Genomic DNA, 16,118 nt, shown 5'->3' on the forward strand with positions numbered 1-16,118 from the left:
CTATAGGAAACGGGGACATCAATGAAACAATAAATCCCTAAATCCGTGCCTATGTGTCCCTTTATGTGCGGCTTGCACGATGAATGCCAGCGCAGCGTATCGAGTACTCGGGTATAAGCCGAGCCTGAATATTTAAGCACATTTTTTGTGCTGAAAAACTCGGCTTATACTCAAGTATATACGGTAATCAAAAAATTCAAATTTTAATAAAATGATTTACTATTTCTCTGTAATAATAAACAGCATATTGTACTTGATCCCAACCAAGATATAATTAATCCTTCTTGGAGGAAAAACAATTCTATCTGGTTTGATTAAAGTGTAAATGTTTTTTTTTAATAGACTTGAGGCATAGAGATCCAAATTACAGAAAGATCCCATATCTGGAAACCCTGAGATCTTGAGCATTCTTGATAACAGTTCCCATACCTGTACTGCAAGACTGGGTATTCAACTGGAAAACCTATGTCTGTGGTCAGTTAAAGTGGACCTGTCACCCAGACATAAAAAGCTGTATAATAAAAGTCCTTTTCAAATTAAACAAGAAACCCAAATTCATTTCTATAGTAACACATTCAAGCCGATTATAAAGGCATTTAAAAATCCCAGCTGTCAATCATATATTGCCTGCCCCGCCTCTATGCCTTAGGCATAGAGGCGGGGTAGACAAGTACTTTAACTTTCAATTCAGCTCTCACTTTCCCCCTCCCTCCTCACCATCTAATTGTGTAGCCATTGCTGGGCCTGGGCATCTGCCCCCCCCCCCCCCCATTCTGGCACATACACAAGAGCTTGGGGTGATACAAAGCTTGCCTTAATAACAGTGCCCACAAAATGGCACCTTCCTGTTTGATGTTATTGTGTAATTCCAGGACTGAAGGAAACCAGATTTATATTACTTATATAGTGTAAGTGAAGTTTATTTTACTTAACAAACATAATAGAAAATAATTTCAAATTATTTCTTAGGGTGACAGGTCCTCTTTAACAAGTCTGCAATTAACAATTCCTTATTAATCTATCTAATGAAATTGTAGTCAAATTGGAACAATCAAATTATACCAGTAGTATGTTGTTCTATTCACATGGGGGAATCCTGTGACATGTGGAATATGAAAAATAAATACATTAAATAGACTTGAAGGGGGAACATTTGTGCTGTTTCCGACATCGTTTTTCGCTGTGATCCATCAAAATGACAGTTTGTTATTTTACTTCGGATGACTGGAATATGTACAGAGAAAACATGTAAGTGCAAGTGTCAGAGACTTTTCTTTGCAGACATCAATACCAAATAGACTGAGTCCCATTTATAAAGTGCAGGACAGGGTGCAATATGTAATAAAATAGCACAACTCCATGTTTCTTGTATGTTTGCATCCTGTGCCACACTTTGTACCTTCAGAATAGGTTTCTGGACTCTAGAATGAAGCACAGAGACCTGTGTTTCCCCCATGAATACCACTTTGCCTCTATTCAGCAGTGCTGTATGCAGAAGGGAAAAAGCACCAAATGCTCAAGTAAGGAACCATCAGCAGGCCAAAGCATCCCTGCCCTGTCCTTATGGCTTTCCTGTGGCAGGCAGAAGACAGAGCTGCCCCCCCCCCAATTTTTTTTGGACAGTTAGGCCAAATTCAATTCAGTGAGAAAAAGGTTTATCATGTGAAACTCGTGATCAGATTCAATTTCAAATGCAATTAAATTCAGAAAAACCTATCTTACTGTTTATCACGTGAAAACTCTAATAAAGTCTATGGGTAAAAAATGGAATTGCATAAGAAGTTTTTTCTCCTTGAATTGAATCATGTCTATAAGTTTTCACATGATAAACCATGAGATAACTTTTTCCCACTGAATTAAATCTGGCCCATTCTTTCTAAATGAAAAAATAAGATGCATGGTTCTTCACTCCTTTGTACATAATAAATGAGGTCAACTGTGCTTTTATAGAATGTTTTATTTTATAGCAGCTTCTGCAATAGCTCAGGATGTTACAAAAAAGTCAGGCAGATTTAATTATTATTACAGCAATTAAGTCATGTTATTATTTTTCTAGCAATTAAGTCATTTACTGATTAATTACAGGGCTTATCCAATTAAAGTGATAATGACCATTTTTTCCTATTGCTTTCAATACTGGGCAGCTTAATCAGCAATGAGCTCCACCAACTGTTGCTGGACTATATTATATCAACTCTATCAAAATTTGCCTTAGTCTAGTAACTAACAGCCAGAGTTGGTTTTAGGGACAGAGATGTCTCTTTTCCACGCTCCCAAGCTCCCCTGCACCACAGAGTCATTTTGGAGGAGAAAATGTTGAAAAGGGACATTCTGCTTAACTATAATTCCTAGTACAGGTATGGGATCCCTTATCCGGAAACCCGTTATCCAGAAAGCTCCGAATTACGGAATGCCCGTCTCCCGTAGACTCCAATTTAATCAAATAATTCAGAATTTTAAAACGGATTTCCTTTTTCTCCGTAGAAATAAAACAGTACCTTGTAATTGATCCCAACTAGGATATAAATAATCCTTATTGGATGCAATACAATCCCATAGGGTTTAATTAATGTTTTATTGATTCTTTAGTAGACTTAAGGTATGGAGATCCAAATTACGGAAAGACCCCTTATCCGGAATACCCTTGGTCCCGAGCATTCCGGATAACGGGTCCTATACCTGTATATATAAAGTAATGTCCGAACTGTGACCCTCCAGCTGTTGCCAAGCTGAAGATGGGTTTGCTGGAACAAAGACAGGAGGGTTGCATGCTGGAGAGCCCTGAATTTTATTTTAAACCTTAGACTGGGGCTCCAATCCTTTCAGGAGCCCCTCATATCTATCCCAGTAACAAATAAGATGTATAGTTTGATTAGGTCAATAAAAGCTACTGTAACTGCTGGGTTGAAAGGAAAATTATACCCCCAGAATAACTATTAACTAACAAATAGTTTATATTATAGTATATAGGCCACTTATATATAATATATATAAGTGGCCTATTAAAAAATCTTACCAAACTAGAATGTATATATCAGTAAATATTGCCCTTTTATATCTTTTACCTTGAGCCACCAGGTTGTGATGGTCTGTGTGCTCCCTCAGAGATCACCTGAAAGGAAATAACGCAGCTCTAACTGTAACAGTAAATAGTGTGAGAGTAAAAGGCAGATCTCTGTCCATCTATTGGCTGATGTGACTTAAGATGTATGTGTGCCCTTGGTTAGCCTTTAGTAAAATGGCAATTTTCTATTTAGGATTACCCAATGGCAGAAACTACTAAAAATTATATTATAATGAAAATTGTTTATTAAGATGAAGCAGAGCTTTACAAATAAGCTGTGTTATGCTCTATATATTTATAGAGACCTACATTGATTCAAAGCTGCTGACTAGAGGAAGGTGTTATGATCCAAACTGTAGTTTTCCAACAGCACTGGGTTCATTCCTGTTCTGAATACAATAAGAAAAAAAACTCATAATCTAAATCATAAATCTAAATACGCAATGACCCCAAGAAGAGGCACGGCACCTTTTAATCAGGCGCAAGATGGCTGCACTTCTCTAGTTTCCGAGGATTGTTATGTCTAGATAATAACTGCGGGAGTGTTCACCTGCTGAGCATTTTCTCTGGCACCAGTTTCCAGGAGGAAAGCGGAGCACTTGAAAGATGAAAACAGGCTTGTGATTGCAGCTGCAGTGTCACAAATAAACAGTGCCCTCTTCTCAACTCCATCTTCCCCACAACACAACAGCACTTTTTATATGTCTGCTGCAGTGTCACCTTATTCAACATTGTTTCTAATCAGGACTTTCAGATCAGTGAGTATAGAGCATATAGTCAACTGCAACATCAATTACTTAGTGCAGCACAGGATGCAAGGTGCAAAAACCTGACTTAATCATCTCCTCTGAACTTTGTGCCCTGTTGTGCCCCGATGTATTCAAGAGGGGCAGACAGAGAAAGACTTGTTGGAGATCCCCCTACAGCCCCCTGCCCATCTATTAACGTGTGCATCATTTAGATTAGGAAGCACTGGTGGCCACAAGCCACAACAGAACTCTATACTTGCTACCTGTACTATTGCAGACAATAAGAACAGGGTTGGCTTGCGCCCTCTGGCTCTACACTCTGCACCTAGTGCCAGATTTTCATAGGGCAGCACTAAGGGGTGTGATTTTGCAACTCTTGCTTTGGAACTGGCATCAAAGTAAATGGCCCCTTTTGAAAGATTCCCATAACGATTTATATATGGGCTTTTCCACTTGGGTTCAGGGTTGGGTTCCACTTGTTTTAGGGTATGAGGGATCACAAAACAATGGGGCACCTCTCCAAGATGGAATGGGATGTCCTGTTAGGCAGATGTGCATACATGGTTAAATGTATGTCACTTAGATAGTAAGCTCTACGGGGCAGGGATCTCCTTCCTACTGTGTCTCATACCACATGGCACTTAATCTCTGTGTATATATATTTATGCATTGTATTTATTATAACACTTATCTTTCCTGTGTGTAACTGTGTATATTGTAAGATTGTACAGCACTTGTAGCGCTTTATAAATAAAAGTTATACATACATATATACATATGTTAGGACCCTCCATCACAGATGGAGAATAAATATTATATTCTTTTTTTTTTGCTTTCTGAATGTTTATAGAGAATGCTTCATAGCTCAGGTAAGGTAAGCAGTATGGCATGCCCCAATCATATTCAAAATTAAAGTATTATGAGAATATCAAATCAGCCATAGGTTTTTATTAACTTTGTATTTATAAAGGTTTCAAAGCCAAATATATAACTAAACTGAACTGAAAAGTAACATTTAATATTAAAATATGTCCATACAATTGCTATTGAAAGCAGTAAGAGTACAGGTATGGGATCCCTTATCCAGAAATCCGTTATCCAGAAAGCTCCAAATTACAGAAAGCTTGTCTCCCATAGACTCCATTTTAAACAAATAATTCAGAATTTTAAAACTGATTTCCCTTTTCTCTGTAGTAATAAAACAGTAACTTGTACTTGATCCCAACTTAGATATAAGTAATCCTTATTGGATGCAAAACAATCCTATTGGGTTTAATTAATGTTTTATTGATTTTTTAGTAGACTTGAGGTATGGAGATCCAAATTACGGAAAGATCCCTTATCCGGAATACCCTTGGTCCCGAGCATTCTGGATAACAGGTCCCATACCTGTACTGCCGGTTGCAGGCAGGGCTGGAACTACAGGTTGGCAGCAGAGGTAAGTTCATACCTCTGCACAATTAAAGGGGAAATGATAGGCAGGGAAAAGAGAGAGTGAAGAGCAGTGGGATTGTGGGGTATCGACTGACTGGTGCTAGGGTCTGTCGAATAAGCAGGGCACTGGGCCATATAGTATTGCCTTGTGCGCTAATACAGGTTAGCTCAGCTGCAGAAAAGAACAAAGGACCCATACAGCTTTTAATACATTTTCAAACTGATCTGGTAGTGGGTCCAGACCTTTAATAGCCTTAATCTCCATCATCCCTGGCTGTTCAAATAATGTCAATGGCATATTAGAGAATAACAAAATTTAGGAAACCTCCCAGTGCTCATGTATTTTCAAAAAAAAAAATCATCTGCCTTGCTGGCTTTATTAATGCTAATTTTTCTGTTTTCATTGCTGGCCATATGTTGTTCAACCCTAGGTGCAGCTAACAGTCGAGACAGTTTCTAGAGTCACGTCTGAACATCATGGCTGCATTCATCAAATGTTGCATCAGATTTTTTAAGTTTTCTTATAATTACAGTAGAATTTGATCAAAAAGTTTGCCTCACAGACATTGGCAAGTAACTTTATAATGCTGCCAAAGTGTGCATGTGTGTGTATATCACAAATAATTAAAGCTGAGCCATCCATGTGTAAGTAGTAACTAGCAGGCAACTGGGCCCATTTCTGTGTAGGAGTCTGAGTATGCAGCAGTCATGATCATATTAAAATTCCCCCATACCTTTACAGCCCCAGTATCAGCTGCAAGCCTATTTTGCCATTCATTTCTTGCATCCAATAACTCTCTTTGTTCTAAACGTAAGCTGCGCCCATGCTGCCTCTCTGTACAAAGGCACCTATCAATGGAGGGGAAACCCTGGAGCTACTGTCACCGTCAAGTTTGTAGTAATTCCTCTGTAGGCTTTTTTAATAGACACAGCAGATTAGCTCCCAGTAAATCACATGCAAATCACACTTTTGGACACAATTGTGCCCAATTCATCAAGATGGGCACTTACAATTGTGCCTGATTCATTAAGGTGGGCACTCACAATTGTTGTTTGTTTTAGTTTTGACATATAAGCCACTGTTATGGTGAGCCACAATGCCACCGGAATTATGAAAGAAAATGCTATATGGTGGGTGAAAATAAAGTGAATTATGCCCAAATTGCACACTTTACTTATAAATGAACCTCCAAGTTTACATATTTATGTACATGCTCAATAACGGAAGCTTCAAACAAGGCACAAGGTCATACTAAACAAGAAAATGAATAGGAAATTAAGCCATGAATATTGTGTCAAAAATTTCCCAATAAAAGGTTGTTATGCTATGTAACTATTTTTTTATAATTAGTGCTTATTGATGTCACTTGTATTTTTATAACTAACTGAAACTGGTCTAAAATAATATACATTATGTAAAATATGAAGATAACAGAAGTTAACTTTGAATTCCATGACCTAAATAAAAGCAATGGGTCTATAGCACTCTGTAGGGGGTACATTTTTGTCTATATAGTTCAGAAAGGAAGAAAAAAAATAATCATTTATTGACATATTGTATATCACATTTGCTAGTCTGAGTCACTGGTCTGATATATTGAGGTACCCAGCAGTTATGCAAATTGATGATGCCCTTTGAATTATTTTACTTGTATAAACTTTCTTTTGCATAGATAACCATAATGTGTTTCTGCTGGTGTCAGTAGACAAGTCAGCACCACCTTCTCCAATTTTCTCAAGAAATTTCCCTTAAGCACTAACAGCTGCTCCTTCAGAGGTATTAAATCAATGGCCTTTGCCCTTCTTACCCATCATCATTTACCATAGACAAAAATACATGCTGTGCACTAACCCCAAATCAGTGCCATGCACTCACTAAACACTCCTGATGAAAACACAGTTATTTGCCTTAGTTGAGGGTCTTACCCACTTCAAACTAAGAGACATAGGTGTAGCCCCCCCCCCCCCCCCAGAATTCTACCCCCTCCTTCCCCCCTGGTTTTGGAAGTTGTGGTTAAACTGGTGCAGACTTGTAGTAGACAGAGGTGGAGGGGCGAGTGGAGCAGGTGGAGGGCGGCTTTGGCAGGCTTCATATCTTTATCTAAGATAACTAAAGAAGTAGGGGTAGAGGATATAGTCACATAAATAGAATAGAAATAATTTGTGACCAAAATCAGCAGTGGATTTTTGTGGCTGATGCATGCCCATGCAATTGGGGAGGGGACTGGCAGAGGGCTGATACATAGGGCAGTGCTAGGTATAAATACAGCCCTGCTTAAGCCTGCCAATCACTGTGTATATATATGGCCAGCTTCTGCCACTTGACTTGATATTTTTACATGTTTCTTACTCTGGTAAGCAGCAGACTAAACTATAATAGCATTTAGGCAGCAGTGGGTAGGGTGGCAGGTAAGGCGTGAAATTTCAAAGTGTTGAAATGGGCCAAAGGATACCAGGAAAACACCCAGTGAGCCCAGGTGTCACCGGGCACTCCTACTCCTAACCATTTGATCTATATCATGGTCATTCCCTTTTCTGCATGGGAACATAAAATAGAAATAGATGGAAAAATAGATTTTAATATATAAAGAAAAGGGGCTAGGACAATAAAGAGTAGACGGATGCAGCACCGGATTTGTCTAGCCCCTAGGCCGCCCCCGTTAGGCATCCACCCCCCCACCACTTCGGGCAGCCAGGAGCACGCATGCATATACATTTAAAGTCCCATACGGAGCAGTGGTGAGGGTCCCCATTGCTCCGTATGGAAGCAAAACTTACAAACTTTGTTGCGCAGGGCGGCATGCCGCCCCTACATTTCTGCAGCCCTAGGCCCAGGCCTTTGTGGCCTCTCCACAAATCCGGGCCTGGGCCGATGGTCTAAGGTTTTCTGGTGGTCCCTTGGCATTCCAGCCCAACACTGGGTAAGGCCCGAGAACACCTCTGCGCCTGTCCCAATTATTCCCAGTGCATTAGGCTGCAACTCTGGCTATCGTGATGCTGCGTACTCCCACCTGTATCTGCTGTGCTGGTCTAAAGCCAACAGTACAGATGGGAAGTACAAATTTTCACCAAGGACATTTTAAGAGCGGGTCAGCACTCCTACAGCTGTTGGGGGTCCAGTCAAAAATGTTCATGTGGGACAGCCACACAGAAAGACCGTAAGCCATTAGCTAAAGGTTCACCACGTGCATTTTTAGATAATGTTTTGGATATTTATATTTATCCATAAACCATCTGATAGTTGTTGCACATACACGTATCAAGGTGCACTGTGCAATATATATATATATCATCCACACATAATGATAAAGATATATTGAGAAAATATCAAAAAACATTTTACTGTTGTAGGTGTCACAGCCTGTCATTTGTACTACAAGTAGATACTTGCTTTTTTCCCATGGAAACAGCCCCACCTTGTGTTAAGTGTCTGCAAGCGAAAATTCTGAAATAGAAATGAAGAGGATCAAAGCCAGGACAGAAGGGCAAAGGTTATAGACAAGGATAAGTATTCCTGTGTCTGTTGTGCCTGCAACAGGGGACTTATATGTGCATGGGTCTCAAAGAATAAAAAAAAAGTAGATTTTTCTCCATAGAATAAAAGGAATATATAATGCTGGCAATGCCCAATCCTACATGGAAGCACGGAGGTTTAGATGACAAAAGTGGTGGTCATCTGTACTTGAAGAATAGCTTAGGGTTGCTACCTTTTCTGGAAAAAAATCCAGCCTTCCTTTTCCTTTTATAACATTTTGGCATAAATATAATTTTTACTACCCACCAATTTTGAAACCTTATTGTAGTGTAATGCAGAAAGTTCTAGTTCCAAATAGTCTGTACTCAGCTACAGCCAATGAATTGGATGCTACGGCCCTATTACAGAATTGCCTTCTATGAAATCTATAAGCTTAGTGACCTGTAGTTGTTAACAGAGAACTAGTAATGAGCAAATCTGTCCCGTTTCGCTTTGTAGAAATATTTGCGAAACTGCTGAAAACTTTCCAAAATGGCCAAAAATGAGCAAAATGCAAATATTGTGCAACTTTTGTGACACACACAACTTATTTTTGGCGTGACTGTAACATTTTTGCCACAACTGCAACTTTTTTCCTCACTTGCTGAATTTTTTGTCACAGCAAATTTTTATGTCAGTTTCGCAAAAAAAATTCACCAATTGCGAAATGCGGAATTCCGCAGAGAATCCATGCCTGGCGATAAAATTTGCTCATCCCTTCAGAGAATACTTAATAGTCTTGTTCCTTAACCAACGCACATGGAGCACTACAAAGTATTCCACACTAAGGGGCCGATTTAGTAATCCACGAACGCATCGAAAGCGTCCGAATGCGTTTTTTTCGTAAAGATCGGTATTTTGCGTTTTTTTTGTTGCCGTCGCGACTTTTACGTAAATTGTCGCGACTTTTTCGTAGCCATTACGACTTGCGCGAATTGTCGTGACTTTTTCGTAGCAGTCGTGAAAAAATCGGAAAGGTTTGCCCGCCGTTTACTAGCGCTCAATACGAAAAAGTCGCAATGGCGATGAAAAAATCGCAAAAAATACGAAAAAGTCGCAAAATGTTCGTTTCCAATCAGATTTTTTCCCATTCGGGATTCGGATTCGTGGATTAGTAAATCAGCCCCTAATACTAGTATGTTGCCAGTGCTTTATTTGAAGACTGAACATAGTGTTCAATAATCATAGGCAATCACTGGCAATAAAATGTCTCTTAAAGTGCAGATTGGCAAAAGCATGAAATACTGTATTAGGAGAAATTAATCCTCTTTGTAAATGACTTGTACTAGTGCAACATTATCCTGAATTTCTTGTTAGCTATTTGAAATTTCCATACACTTCTGCTTGAAGTTACATAAAAACTGACAGTGTTACACAATGCTTACTTCATCAGTTGAACAACATAGAGGACAACTACTTAGCAATGAAAAATCCCAATGTAAAAGAGACTTTAGCTTGAAGCCCCAGTATAGAAGTTACTAACGATACATTGTATATATTACCATTGTAAATGAGATTACATTTTCTCACTTTGCAATAAAATAGGTGCACACACTTCTCTCATGCAAGAAACCCCCTTTAAAGAGTGCTTGCAACCTGCTCTTTACTATAAAGCAGTGATCCCCAACCAATGGCTCACATGTTGCTCACCAACCCCTTGGATGTTGCTCCTAGTGGCCTCAAAATAGGTAGTTATTTTTACTTCCTGTCTTGGAGGCAACTTTTGGTTGCATGAAAACCAGTTGCCAAACAGAGTCTCCTGTAGGCTGCCAGTCCACATAGGGGCTACAACATAGGGGGGCAGGGTCAGACTGGGCTGCCGATGCCTATAGGGCGTGCTTACGGATCAGTGTTTTGAAGGGGAACAGGGGGTGTGTTTGAAGGGGGAGTAGAAGGCGTGTTCAGAAGGGGATCAGGAGGTGTATCGGTGGTCTCCCTCCCCAACACGCTGCAGGTACACGCGCTTGGGTTGGATGGGTGGTGGGGGCCCCTGCGGGGGGAGGGAAGCTGGTGTGTGAAGGTGGTGGGAGCCATCGCATTGGGGGTGGTTCAGGGGCCCTTGAGGCAGAACCCCGAATGGCCCTGCACCCCCCAGTCCGACCCTGCCCCCAGGTACATTTTGCATAATTGTGTTGCCCCCCAAGTCTTTTTACATTTGAATGTAACTCACTGGTTGCTAAGATAATTCTGACCCTGGAAACCAGCAACAAGTGAAATAACTAAAAACTACAAATAATAAAAAAAATGAAGACCAACTGCAAATTGTCTAAGAATATTAATCTTTACATCATCTAAAAGTTAACTGAAAGGTAAACAACCCCTTTAACTGATGCCATCGTTTTCAAAACTTCAGTACCTAATTTAACAAACGTTATGGAATTAAAAACATTAGATAAACCCAAAAGGATTGTTTTGCCTCTAGTAAGCATTAATTGTATCTTAATTGGGATCAATTAAAATGCACTGTTTTTATATTACAGATAAAAAGGGAATTATTTTTAAAAATGTTAATTGTTTGCTTATTATTTCCAAATCCCATATCTGTAATATATATGCTACAATGTGTCAATTATATAAAGCAAACTGAATGATTTATTTTAAGCTTTTCAATTTTAAAGTATGTAACTATAATGTTTTACCTTTCTTTCAAATAAATACATGTATAGATGCTGTATGAGGACCTAGCATGTTGTGTGCATAAAATGCTTGTTCTCTGCATAATAGTATTTATAAAGATGAGTGGCATTTGTTGCATTGCTCACTTTGGCTGAGATATGTAAACATTTAGTTAATGTCATTCTTTTTACTGGTGTAGTCAGAGGAGAAAGCTTCAGCCGAACCCATATAAATAAACTAATAATGCTACAGCAGACCTGAAAAATAATTGTTTGTTACATTTTTATTTGGTGCTATATACCTGTTGCTCTCATGGCCATTATATTCTATGCGCCAGAGCACCTATGGAATATTATGCTGAGCATAGGATCCCCCTGCTGTTATTCTGTATGAAACTGATTCTAGTACTACTGCAGGATATAGACATATGGGTTCTACACTAGATATACATTTGTGTCAGAGAGATATATTGTTCCAAGATCAAATGTCCCATGTACAGTACAATGTCCAGCTTGTCAGGCATATCAATCCATTTAGCGCCTATATACTTGTAACCTTTATTTCAGCTCAATAGCTGCCTTCCCGGCAGTAGAACATGGGTTACACTGTACTCTCTCACCCAGAATGGGCCTTCGCTAAGTGGCAGAGGAAGGTGAGGGTGTTTTTCAACTACACCTCTCTTGCTGCTACACAGAAAAATAAATACAAAGGGTGCCAGAGGTTCTTGCAAACAACAAAACTATCTAATGCCTGATTCACAGGGCCCTATTTCCCAACTTTGGAACCCTACTAGGGTTGCCACCTCTGCCGGATAAAAATGCCGGGCTGGGGTGATGTCATGGGGGCGGGAAGGAGGCAGGGCTGTGATGTTGCAGGGCGGGGAGGATGCGGGCCAGTATCATCGTGGGGGTGGGGCTATGAAGCGGCGATCAGCCAATGAGTCCAGCTCTGTTTTCCTAATAGGGAAACTGGGCAGGAGGTTTTGACACGGGCAGCCCTTCCGAAAACCGGTCTGTCGGAGTCAAAGCCAGACAGGTGGCAAGCTGAAAATAAGCTGAAAATAAGGTGTTTTATAAGATTCTGATTGTAAGGTTTCGTAGGCCTCTAGCATCTCAGTCCGATACCGGGTAGTTTCACAGTCTTAGGGGCACCCATACTGTGTGGGTCAGTCTCTCCTCTCTAACCCAGTTAAGAGATACTGAAAAATTAAACTTGCCAGACTTGTTACCACTACCCAAAATAAATGTTTTACAGTAAACCTGCTGAAGCTTTTTTCCTATTTTTTGGATTTCTACAATTGTGGATGAACCTGCTGGCTATATTGTTCAAACTGACCAGCTCACCACTGATAAGAAGGTTTCAAGAAGTTACAGATTATTAAGTGCACAAATGGAAAAACAAAGCAATGGCACACACACGACATTTCACTTTTGTTCCAAGTGTGAGATTGCAATATTGTGACTTGGGAGTTAATAGCCAACATGTGTCCATTTCTGCATCCCCTTGAGCTTATATTTAGTTTTTACAGTATAGAAAAATACAAATGTAATTTACAAAGCACTAACACATGCAAAAATGTTAGTAGTAATAATAAATGAGTGGGCGTTTTTGGAAGTCCCAAAAGCCCCAAAAGAACTACAAAACATGTTTTTATAGTTTAAAACATTATCCTTTATATTTTTGCAAAATACCAGAAAGGCAGTGATTTCAAAACAGCCATAAACACAATAAAAAACAATGGAAAATTTTATGAAATCAGTGCATAATAGCATACTGAATAGAACAGTGATGCCCAACTGCTAGAGAGCAGCACAACACACTCTGGTTAATAGGTATATGAGACAATGAGACATAAATATATGAAACAACATTTACCTAGCATCCTACATGCTCACACTACATCATCCCCATTTGGAAACAGCAAGGTATCAGGCTTTCACGGGTTCTAAAAGGAGGTTTGCATATAAGATTCAAAAAATGCTTCATGCACACATGCTTATTGTGTGTTAATTTAGTAAAGGAGTTGTTCAACTTTATATTAGCATTTAGTATTTTTATTTTGTGATATAGCTTTTTGTTCAGCAGCTCTCTAGTTTGGGATTTCTGTAGCTATCTGGTTGCTAGGGTCTTGTTTACCATAACAACCAGATATAAGTTTGAATGAGTGGCTGGAATATGAATAAGAGAGGAACTGACTAGAAAGGTAAGTTATAAAAAGCAAGAGAATACAAGAAATAAAATTGGTCAAAGTGCAATAGATTTTTGACTGCTGGGATCAGTGACCCCCATTTGAAAGCTGAAAAGATGTAGAGGCAAATAATTAAAAAAATAATAATGAAGACAAATTCTACTCCAAACGTGCTGTGAAATCCAATAGTAGAATAGTGGGGATGTGGGGTTGTTATCACTCTCTGATCTAATGAACACATATTTGAACATGTGACAAAAAAGGGGCAGGGATGGGCATGACTATGGCAGCAATACATACAAATAACACATATAAATGTGCTGCTAGTGCCAAGCATTTCATCGACCACCTGCCTATTTCTATATACTCAGAAATGAACATTAGGCATTTACACTGCAAGCAAGTACACCCACACTGCTCTCCCAAACACATAAGAACTAACCCATAAATATTTTAATATAATATAGGATTATGCATGCCCTTGTTTAAAACGTGGCATTGAGAAAAATACAGTAACCTAGTTCCATGTTAATTACGTTTAATTATTGTTAGTAGTAGGACAGGTATGTCTGTGGTCTTTGGACAATATGTAAAAATTAAAGAAGGCATGGATTCTAAATCTTACATGTTGGATGAGATAAGTTCTGTAATGTTTGCTAGACTAAAAGGATTGCACTGATTTGTATGTAAATACTTTTCTTTATTACTAATTATGTGCTGATCTTGGCTTGAGATCTAATAAAAGGGTTATAGAGTGTGAGAAGCAGGTTTTGATGTACAGTATATAAACTGTAATCACTGCAGTGCTGGAAACCATAGAATGTTTTTTTTTCATTGTAACTACAAATATTTGCTAAAGTGAATAGTTATTGTACTTCAGGATACCTAAAAAGGCATTATTTAAGGTTATGCTTGATAAATAAGAATTAACTAGTCTGAACAACGAATCTTTGTACATCGCATAGTGCAGGTATTCCCCACCCTGTGCAACTCTGCATCACTTAATGCTCTTGCACTTGCATCCAGTGAATTAACAATTGTTCCCTAAGGTAAACGTGTACACTATGTAGGTAGAGCATACCTAAGAAGTAATAAGGCTAGGAATGTAATGGTAAACTCCCATTAATGATCTGAAACTGCAAGAATTCTCTTGGGGTAATATATTTCCCTGTTGGAATTCCTGACGCATTCCTTTTCCATGTAAGGGCCTGAGACCACAGGGATTAATTATGTTTAATGCAGTGTTAACTGTACTAAATGTGTTGGAGCCCCATTAAAAACTTATTGCAGTGGTGATGGGAAGCTGGCAGCAGTCCCATATATTGTGCATCACTGCTGTGTCCAGTTCTGGCATGAGGTGGGATGGGGGGGGGATGCAGTGTTACTCTCTATTTACCCAACTGATGGTGACAAAATTGTGCCATGCAAAATGTGATGTAAACTGACCCATTCTCCATAAATTCTCCATATATGCTGTACCCCTTCTAAGTGATGGAGGCTGAAATTAGGTATGCTTCTGTTCAGTGCCATTAATAAATACACGGATTTTTGGCAGTTAAAATGTTTCAAGGTAGTGTAAGTTATGCTTCCAAACTGGAATACGATTCTGCTAATACACTTATTATTCAGTAAGTAACTGGATCCAGAGCTAAGATCTACACTTTACATCTTACTGGGCACTACATAAATTAGTAGCAAGCTCCCAGACCAGACAGCTGTCCTGCAGATTTAGAGTTATCACACTCCATTACAAAAGCAAATATCCCACAGACGTCTGTTCTTAAATATTCCAAGGAAGATTTCATTTCTCCCCCCTTTTTTGTATATTTACACACATGCAGTTTGTTAAAGGAAAAGTCTCATTAGACCCAAGGAAAATTATGTGAAAAAATGCAGAATGTCTGGTTTTTAATGTAAATCAAACAAATCCATAGATTATCAAGCACTGGCACCATATGGACTATTAAGAACAACTTTAAAGCAGTGGGTAAAAGATGTGAATTTAATAGGATACACAGAGCTCTAGATGGGAATACTCTGCATTCTTTCACACTGCAATAATGCAGCATGATCTTTATCATGGAGGCTAATAGGTTAAAAACCCATAGTTGTGGCTCAAGAAGGCTGACCATCTAAGTCATTAGACTAGGACTAGAAGGGAGATATTCCTGATGAGCTTTAACACTGTAAAATAATCAGTGTAATGCCACAATATGGAACGTCATGTTAATTGAATATTTGTTCTTTTAAAATATAGCCTGTTCATTGGTGGTTTTTGGAGTCCATGTTATGTCTTTAAGGTGTTCTGCTCCCCCTAGCTGAAGGTTTAGGACTTGGTACCCAAATGCAATGTCTCTTCTAATATATCTTTTCTTTCTTTCTTCTAATTTATCTTTACTGCTGAGTTGTTCTACTTCCTAATATATCTGGAGTTCACCTTAATTCATTAGTAGAAGTTAGCACCCATAGAGAGTTTCCCCCTCATCTGAACCACACTATTGCAACCTCCCCCACCCCCCCACTAGTGCCCTTTTTGCCTATCCTGTTCTGAAA

This window comes from Xenopus tropicalis, chromosome 2 (assembly GCF_000004195.4).
Source record: "Xenopus tropicalis strain Nigerian chromosome 2, UCB_Xtro_10.0, whole genome shotgun sequence".
NCBI lineage: Eukaryota > Metazoa > Chordata > Amphibia > Anura > Pipidae > Xenopus > Xenopus tropicalis.